This window comes from Mustela lutreola, chromosome 13 (genome assembly GCF_030435805.1).
Source record: "Mustela lutreola isolate mMusLut2 chromosome 13, mMusLut2.pri, whole genome shotgun sequence".
NCBI classification, from domain to species: domain Eukaryota; kingdom Metazoa; phylum Chordata; class Mammalia; order Carnivora; family Mustelidae; genus Mustela; species Mustela lutreola.
The window spans coordinates 73,892,876-73,902,927 of NC_081302.1; positions in this window are offsets into that span (position 1 = coordinate 73,892,876).

The following is a 10,052-nucleotide window of genomic DNA, read 5'->3' on the forward strand; positions in this document are numbered from 1 at the left end:
CCCACTCAAGACTTGGTCAGACCAGAGTTCTAATTATGGACTAAACTATCATTTGGGGATCATTTATTATTTTGATTACCCATGAGACATTTGTCCACTCAGAGCAGGCACTTGCATGTGTCGGAATAGGCTAACTGCCGTATGAACAACCCCGAATGTCAGAAGCTTAAATTGATCTGAATGTTCTGGATTGAACCGTCCTCATCTTTCTGCCATGTGACACTTCATCCTCAACACTTGGTTGGGCAGGAGAGCAGGAGAGACACCAGAACACCCCCCTTGGTCAGCAGAGACACACAGAGCTTATACCCAGTCAACCACCGGACAGTCACACAGCCCCACAGTGACACGGGGTCCAGCATGGTGGACAGGAGATGGGACCCTTAATGGGCAGCTTCTCCTGACAACAGCTCTTACAAGGGGAACATGAGGGTCCCTGCCATAGCAGTAGGCCACGGGCCGTAGGAAAGAATAGCCCCCCATGCCTTCACATTACCCCCCTCTCACACCCTCTTGGAAGAACCAAGTTCATGACGAACTCCAGGGGACTTCCCACAGAGCTGCAAAAGTTGTGGCCCTATTGACGAGCACCAGGAGGACATTTCAGATTCCTTCTGTTTTCCCTGTCCTCTGCTTCACTCTTCCGGGCCCTTCTCTGTAAGGCCCTGGCAGGTGACAGTGCCCCAGTGCCACCCGGTCTCCCTCACTCAGTATCCTAGCCTATCCTAGCCTTCTTATTCTGAAAGATCCTAACGTCCAGGTCCCTCCAACAGCAACAGGAAGTGGTCCTCTGTTTAAAAACGGAAGTTGCCTTACTATTCTGGGATATCACCCTCCCGGCCAGCAGAACAGGAGACCCCGCATTGGAAAGATGATCTGTACCTCTTTGTTTCCAAGAGGAGGGCCTCCCGGGGAAACTGTGGGTTTTAAACAGGGAGGTATGAGCAACACAGTGTAAGTAGGCTTAGCACTGGTTCTTTTGAATCGCTTCGGTGGGCTCTGGAGCACAGTCTGTCCCAAATTGTCCGGTACTGGCCCTGGGGTGATGGATTAGGATCGGGGAGCAGTGGTCCAGGGTGTGAGAGCCTGACAGATCAGGGAGGTGGTTGGGGTGTGGGCTCCGGACTGGGTTTGCTTGGGTTTGAAAAGCAGGCTCATGGGCAAGCTGTTGACTGTTTCTAGGAACTGGCTCATCCTCCAGGGCCAGCCAGGCCTGGAGGACCAAAGCATCAGAAGCTAAAAGTCATGATTAATACACTTTCTCCAACTCATATGTTAGTTGATGCAGTTCAGGGGATGACAGTCCTGCTTAGTGGCAAAGGTGCGTTTGAAGGTAGTGACTTTGCCTGGACCCCTGTCCTCTCCTTCTTTCCCACAACCCTTCCTCCAACCAGTCCCACTGGCCCCAGCTCCAAAACAGTCCCGCCCTCCTCTGGAGCCAGGCCCTGCTGCACCTTCCCTGAACTACTATTGCAACTGTCCGCTCACTGGGTGTCCTTCTCCAGTCAGCCCCTCTGTGTAATGTCTTCCACAGGACAGCTACCGAGGGCATTTTGCTATTGTTTTGTTGCATCTGTTTGCAGTTTCAAGTGTTCTTTTTTCCATTTTGTTTCTTTTGCTGTTTAAAGAGTTCTTTCATAAATTTTTTAATAGCCATTTTCAAGCACACACAAAACAAAAGGGCCCATAATATCCCCGGGCCCCAGCCATCACCTGGCCAGTCTTGTGGCAACTACACTCCAACCCACTGCTGCCCTCTCCCTACACTATTTTGCAGCAAACCCTTGACAACAGAAGGTCTTTCAAAACAAATCAGATCAAGTCTCTTCCTAGTTTCAAGACTTCTGATAGCTTCCCAAAGTCTCCACAGGGACAGCTTGCACTCACCGAGGCACCCAGAGTGCTAGCCGCTCTGGTGGCTTCACCTCACTCTGCTCCAGCGTCCGTGGCCCTTCTAGTCTCTGGACTCAACAGAAGTCCTGCCCAGTGGGCCCACTCCTGGTAGCCCCCACTCCCCACCCCCACCTCTAACCAGACGCTCTTCACCAAAACACACTACGATCAGGCCACTCATGTCAAAAACATGATTATCCTAAAATCAAAGCTTTAGGAAAGCAGAAATCTCGTCTGTTTTGTTTAGTGCTATTTCCCCATCCACTGCTTGGCCTATAATAAGCACTATGTGTGGATTTTTAAGAGCAAACAAAAAAGAATGAATGAATGAATGAATGAATGAATGAATGAAAGAGAGAGAGAGAGAGAGAAAAAGAGCAAGATGAAAAGTATTAACTTCAGGACAGTTTTTGAAAATAAACTTTCCTGGTGCACTTATCATTAAATAAATTAACTTGTTTAACAAAACCTCATTTGTCAGGAAAAATAGTTGCATACAAGTGTATTTGCAGGGGTCGGGGGACAAAACCTCTCACAGTGCAAAGATGCTGGCATCCGCAAAAGAGCGTAAGTGAGCTGAGTTCTGATTCTACAAACAGAGAAAGAAAAGCCTGGGATGAAACGACTATTTTTGGTTCTTAGAAGTAGCTCCTGCCCCAGCTAACATGAGCATGGCTGAGAGGGGGTTGGGGGGTTCATTGAGATGAGAAGCCCGGATTCTCCTGCTCTTAATGCCATGACATGCCGGGGAGGTGTGGAAGCCTCTAAGGAGGCGAGATTAATGAATTCTGAAATGAAAAGGAAAAGATAGACTTTTAGCTCATTTAGAAAAAGCCTCCATTGCGGGCCTCCGAGTATTTGGGGTCCTGTCTGAGGAACTCAGTTTCTGAAGGGAAATCACATTGCGCTTCTCCATATTCCACAGGAAGTTTTAAAACAAATACCTAAAACGTAATTTAAAAACATAACGTTTTTCAATCGGTGAAAACCCAATCCAAAAAATCTCCTTTCTCCACAGTCCTGCATCCACCACACAGAGCTGTCTACACAGCTCCTACCCTGGGCCGCTACCTTTCATCTAACCTGCCTTCACAGCTGGCTTCAGAACCCAGACTCTCGCTTTCATCCGCCTGTAGGAACATTTTTGCGGAACTGGTAGTCAGTGTCCCCGATTGTGAGTGCAAATGGCTTTACATAAAAACCGTAAGAGAAGAGTTTCCTATGGACGGAATTGGTATGAATGCAATGCTTCCAAACCCAGGGGAAGGGAATCCTTTGACAAAGCAAACAACACACCCCGTAACTGTTGGGTGACGAGTGCACGCATCAGGCTGCTGGCAGGCGGGTGGGCCGTACCTACACAACCGCCGGCCTTTCCTTTCTCCTTGGGTTCTCTGCAGCTTGCCAGACAGCCTGGCGGACGTACAGCATGCCCCCAGCCTTCTCCCCCACCGCCTGGTCTCTGAGGAGAACAACAGCATTATTAATTCAGGCGCTGGGAGGAACATGCAGGGGCTGGGGCAGGCATCTAGCCCCGGAGCTCTTTGAAGACAGAGCATCCAGGCAACTGGGAGAGCTGAAAGGCTCTGTCCCCAGCATGGAATCCATGGGAAAGACACCACGCCTGGTTTCCATAACTCTATGGCTGGACTCAGGCCTCCTACCTCAAGGCGTAATGGGGTTGGGCTGGGCGGGGCTGGGCTGCTGGAGGAGTCTGGGCGCAAATTACTGTAAAGAATCCGCTTTGAGGTCTGTGGATGGTGTGAGTCTGAAGAGTTCCTATAAATGTCATCTCACCTTGAGCACTTTTCTGTAGGTCAGTACAAACCCTGTCCAGGATGGGCTCACTTAACCCTCATGCATCCCCAGGAGGTAGGACTGATGTCATTGTCTACTCTGTTGAGGAAACTGAGTCACAAAGAGGTAGGAAAACTACTGAGCTCACACCACTGCTCAGAGGAGGAGCTGGGAATGTACTCAAAGCCATTTGATACAACCGTTTAAGTTCTTGACCACTAGTCATCCTAGAGCCAGCACAGATTGGCATTAAAAACAAACAAAAACAAAAACAAAAAAACACAGGTCCACACTACAGGGGCTTGAATCCCACTTCTGTGCTTTTTGGCTGTGTGATTTTAGCAGATTGCTCAACTTCTCTGTGTGTCAGTGGCTTTAAGTTTAAGTTGAAAATAATGATAGGACCTATCACGCAGGATTGTGTGTACCTTCAATCCATTACTACGTTGCTACGTGAGAGCGCTTCACGGTTCGTGGTAAACCTGTGCTGTGTGTCTGTTGTAAGTCCCACGATGCCACTTCCGATACCCGCACAATCTTGTGTTCCTGGCTCCTTGCTCCGCCTGTTAATGGCAGACATCTAATCCCCTACAAACCCAAGTGAATTATTTTGGGACGGGGGACTTCCTGGAGGAGGTCCTGGAAGACCCACTTCCTCACTGCCTTCACTCTCTCTCTAGCCAGACACTGTTTGGTGATACCCAATTTCCAAGCCAACTCCTTCCAAGGTGACTTAAGATCCTCCCCCTCAGGGCCGGTGGGCACCGTGGTGTCCCAAGATAATGTGGGGCCCTCCCCCACCCCTGCCAGATGGGCAACTGGGCCCCGGCACTCTGAGGCCAAGCCAGCTCTGCTCTCTGAGCCCCCATTGTGCCAGAGCCATATGGGGCCAAGCCGGGCAGCCTGCCTTCAGGGCCTTGCTGAGCACTTAAGGGAATTGGCTTCCGATTTTTTGCTCACAGAATCCATGAGCTCATGGGAGGCTGAGCTGAGGGTCAGAGCTAAGGCAGAAATTAGAATTAAGTCCTCTTCAAATGCTTGAAGCTCTGTCATCATCCCCTCCCTCTGCCTTCTCTCCCAGCCCGCCAGCCCCCGTACCCTCCCCACTTCCCTCAAGTCAGGGGTTCTCAACCCGATTTAAAAGGCCCCTGGGATGCCTGGGAGGTCTGCCGTCTGAAGCTGAGATGTATACCAACAGGCATTTCCTGGGAAGACTCCCATAGTTATTGTCAGGTTCTCAAAAGAGGTCTACGATCCCCCAAATGTCAGGGACCCTGCTTTCTGGACGGTTGGTGCATCTCTGTGCCTGCTGGGTGCCCTGGGGAGCCACTACACACAGCCCCTGGCTGGCACACAGTCCATCAGACCTGCCCAGGCAGATCTAAATCCTACAAGTGGCCCAGCCTAAACCGGGCCAGGGGCCCCTACCCTTGACCTGTACATAGGACTCTCAGAGACCTGGGCCCTGAACTTGACCTGAGAAAGAGAGCTAGCGGGATGCTGGGCAGGAGTAGCAAGACGTAGCCAAGGGAAACCTTTATCTTATGAATGGATTGTATACACGATGGTTGTTTAAAAGCTGGAATACATTTTCTCACGGAAATCATACTAGAAATGGTTCCAGGGCTTGTTTGCAAACACCTATCAAATTCACAGCAATGTTGAGGGGTCATCCTGAGGTCGGAGGCCTGAAGACCCCCATTCTGAGCTCCTCTAGGTAGTGCGGGAACACTGCAGCAGTGGAGGACAAGGAAAATCTGTCACCATCAGCGGGCAGAAGCAGTCGGAGGGAATCCAGGCTGGCAAGGGCGACCCAGGACTTCCGCAGCGAAAGGAGAGAGACTTAGCTATACAGAAACATTGCCCACAGGGATGCGGGACCCCAGGGGTCTGTGGCAGGGGGACCCTGCGTCAAAGGGACCCTGCCCTGTACAAGGAGATATTGCCGTCCCTTTACTAACCGGTTTTCCTGCCTGTCATCAACCCAGGCCCCTCTGTGATCACCCTCAGGGAAAGGCTCAGCCAGGCTGGAGGGAGTGAAGGCGACCTCCCGCAAGCTCTGGTTAACCGCTAATGCCAGGCGTCTCATCCCGAAGCGCCCACAGCGGCAGAGCGCGCCCGTGGGGGACGTTCTGACAGCAGCCACTAGAGGGCGCGTCCTCCCTGCCCTACTCCCCAAGCCGGCGAGGGCGCGGGTGATGAAACCTGTCTTTTCATTGCCCTTGAATGAGCAGGCTGCTCCCGAAGTGCCCTCCTTCCTGGGCAAGCTCCAGGCTTCTGCTAAGGGGAACAGCTTCTTTATCCTGTATCGTAAAGAAGCTTCCATGCAGCATCACTTAAACACGTTTAATGTGACCAGAGTGGAAAGACATCTGAAGGATAGAATGTAGAGTTGTTACCATTTAACGACAAACCACCCATTCCTGTCTCCGTCCTGTGTCAGTTGGTCCTGGGACAAGTCTCAAGTTGACCTGTATGCCTCGGAGTGCTGTCCCCTCCCCAGGCAGGACGAGGGTTGGGTTTTGCATAGGTACGATGTCCAGATTCCGTGGCAGGTAATCTGGCTTCATACAAATTTTTATTAGCCCACATGGACCCTCTTATTTGGATGGGTGTTGGTTATAACATGAGAGTTGAAAAACAGGGCCACTGGTGGCATTTTCTATACTGTCTACTTAATGCATAGGGCAGATTCTGGAAGGTACCATTGTCTGGACCAAAGTAGGTCCATGTTGAATAAGGCTGTCCCCTAGGGTGCAGTTTTCAGGAGCAGGCAACACACCAAGATCCACACTTATGGGGCTATTGGGTGGCCCAGTGGTTAAGTGTCTGCCTTTAGCTCAGGTTCCTGGGATTGAGTTCCATATTGGGCTCCCGCTAAGGGGGAAGCCTGCTTTCCCTCTCTCACTCCCCTTGTTTGTGTTCCTGATCTCGTTCTCTCTCACTCTCTCTCTCTCTCTCTCACTTTCTGTCAAATATATAAATAAAATCTTTCAGAAAAAAAAAAAAAAATCCACAGTTCTGAATTCTGAGCTGTTGGAGGGGATGGTAAGACCCGCAGCGCTATCAAGGTTGTGGCTTAGTACATTACACAGAGGCTACCTTGGAAAGGCCCTCAGGACAAATGCCTATCTTTTTTTGGTTCCGGAAATCGTGATTTCCTAAGCAGTTGATCTTCCCAAACAGTTGATCTTGCTTTTCTTTCAACACTCATCTGTTTCCCTTTTTTGATTTACTCCTGGTCCCAGCTTGTGGCCATTTGAAAGGAGGTGTACCAACCTGCACTATAAACTTTGCATTTTTCCTCACCCCACTCCTGGCTCTGTGTTATGTCTTCACTCTTGTCTTTGCTTTTTTTTCTTGCTCTGATTTCTAGTGTATTCTAAGCTTATATTTTGTCTTTTCTTTGTAAACTGCCTAAATCGTTTGTGGAACAGAACAAAATGCAAATAAAATAGAACAGACATCAGATACATGCGTTCTGTGGCACAGCGTTAAGCTAAAGGGTTCGTGAATATCATATACCTCTAATCAGATGAGGGCAAGGAGAATTTTTAAGTTCTCTGCCAGATTGCCTGAGTGGCGACATTGGCCAGCACTATCTACTTCCAATCACCCTTCATGTTGCTTAATCTTTGATTTGGACACCTCCAAGTCATGTCTTCTAGACTCTTCTCTTTTGTACATAATAAACAAAGTCTTATTTTTCTGATTTTCTGGTGTTGGAGAGTATATTCTAACTTCTGCGTCAGCCACAGACTTATTTCCTTTAAGTTTTAAATCAGTTTACAAATTTAAATGTTTTTTTCCTCAGAAGACCTCAGTACTACAAACCACCAATATCATTTCACCCATCTGGCCAATGTCTTTGAAACCAATTAAAGAAACAGAGAGGAAGTCATGGCGGGTTGAATCAGAAACTCAGATATCCCCAACACGATGTGTTTTTTGGCTGCTGTTGCTATGACAAATAGGGATACACTTTTTGAGGGACTCAATTTCAGAATCTCAAAAATTTGACCCCAAAAGTGCACAACAAATTTGACCCCACCAAAAGTGCACAACACCATTTGTTAAATGAGTAAGTGAGTAGCACAACCCAACCAAGACACCGGGGAAGAATGAATGAATCCTCTCGGCCAGGCCTCAGTAGTGCCATTACTCGGGTCCTCTCGTGGGGCTGACTGACTTTCAAAGATGTGAGGATTTGCTGAAATGCTGTTGCTGTGGTTTTCTCAAGGAGGAAAGGACAGGGCTGGAAAATGCTGGTCTCTGGAAAAGGCAGCTCTTTTTTTTTTTTTTTTTTCCTTTTCAGCCTAACAGAATTCATTGTTTATGCACCACACCCAGTATTCCATGCAATATGTGCCCTCCATAACACCCTTCACCTGGCTCCCCCAACCTCCCTCCCCCCGCCCCTTCAAAACCCTCAGATTGTTTTTCAGAGTCCATAGTCTCTCATGGCTCACCTCCCCTTCCAATTTTCCTCAACTCCCTTCTCCTCTCCATCTCCCCTTGTCCTCCATGCTATTTGTTATGCTCCACAAATAAGGGAAACCATATGATAATTGACTCTCTCTGCTTGACTAATTTCACTCAGCAAAATTTCTTCCAGTCCTGTACATGTTGATACAAAAGTTGAGTATTCATCCTTTCTGATGGAGGCATAATTCTCCATAGTGTATATGGACCACATCTTCCTTATCCATTCGTCCGTTGAAGGGCATCTTGGTTCTTTCCACAGTTTGGAGACCGTGGCCATTTCTGCTATAAACATTGCGGTACAGATGGCCCTTCTTTTCACTACATCTGTATCTTTGGGGTAAATACCCAGTAGTGCAATTGCAGGGTCATAGGGAAGCTCTATTTTTAATTTCTTGAGGAATCTCCACACTGTTTTCCAAAGTGGCTGCACCAACTTGCATTCCCACCAACAGTGTAAGAGGGTTCCCCTTTCTCCACATCCTCTCCAACACATGCTGTTTCCTGTCTTGCCAATTTTGGCCATTATAACTGGTGTAAGGTGGTATCTCAATGTGGTTTTAATTTGAATCTCCCTGATGGCTAGTGATGATGAACATTTTTTCATGTGTCTGATAGCCATTTGTATGTCTTCATTGGAGAAGTGTCTGTTCATATCTTCTGCCCATTTTTTATATGATTGTTTTGTGTGTGTTGAGTTTGAGGAGTTCTTTATAGATCCTGGATATCAACCTTTTGTCTGTACTGTCATTTGTAAATATCTTCTCCCATTCTGTGGGTTGCCTCTTTGTTTTGTTGACTGTTTCCTTTGCTGTGCAGAAGCTTTTGATCTTGAAGTCCCAAAAGTTCATTTTTGCTTTTGTTTCCTTTGCCTTTGGAGACATATCTTGAAAGAAGTTGCTATGGCTGATATCGAAGAGGTTACTGCCTATGTTCTCCTGTAGGATTCTGATGGATTCCTGTCTCACGTTGAGGTTGGAAAAGGCAGCTTTGAAGGAGAAAGACTTGGTAGACAAGGAAAGCTTTGGGGTAATGCCTGGAGTGTCATTTTTTAAATAAAACAAGCCCCTTCCCTTCTGTCCCACCACCTGGCCCCCCCTCAAGTATTAGCAACTTGCCACATGAATGCCAGCAATGAAACCGCAGCCCCCTAATCCCACAGCCCCTTCTTTTCTGAGCTTACATCTGAATGTTTGTCCTGAGAGGTTTTTAAAATTTTTTTTAATTTTTATTTATTTTTTTTCTAAAAGGTTTTTCATTTCTGAGGATTTGGGGTCTTTAGCCAGGCCTGAAAGTTTAAAAGAACAAAGAGGGTAATTAGTCTGTGGGTTTGGGCTGTGTAAACAACTGATTTCTCTAATTCAGGTCAAAAGCTGGGCTTACTGAGGACACACATTTTTATGAAAAAAAAATGCATTTGTATTAGACAATTTCACCAATTGGTATTTTTTTCAGCTCCACGGATGTATCTCATTCTCTCTGGCTCCTATTTCTTTTACTTTGACTTTGGCTCCTTCTTTAGGACTTTGAAACACCCCCGTGTTGTGGGGCCAGGCTTTACAAGCAGCAGACAGTTCTTGGGGAGGGGGCCTCGGCGAGCTGGAAACATTTACTTTTCTAACCAGCTTCCCTCCCTGCCAAGGAATCGACGAGCCTGGGGAAATGCTTCCCCTTCTATGTTTACAAAGCACTAAATTTTCGAAGTCATTAATTCCCTTCATAAAGAAAGGGCCTAATGGAGTTTTCTATTAGTCATTGAGATAGCGGTTATAACCCTGAAAGATCCAGAAAGCAAGAGGAGCCAAAATTGAAGGGGGTGTGGGATGAGGGGAAACAACAAAATCGGGTCTTTTTTTTCTGCCATCAGATTTCTTCAGCAG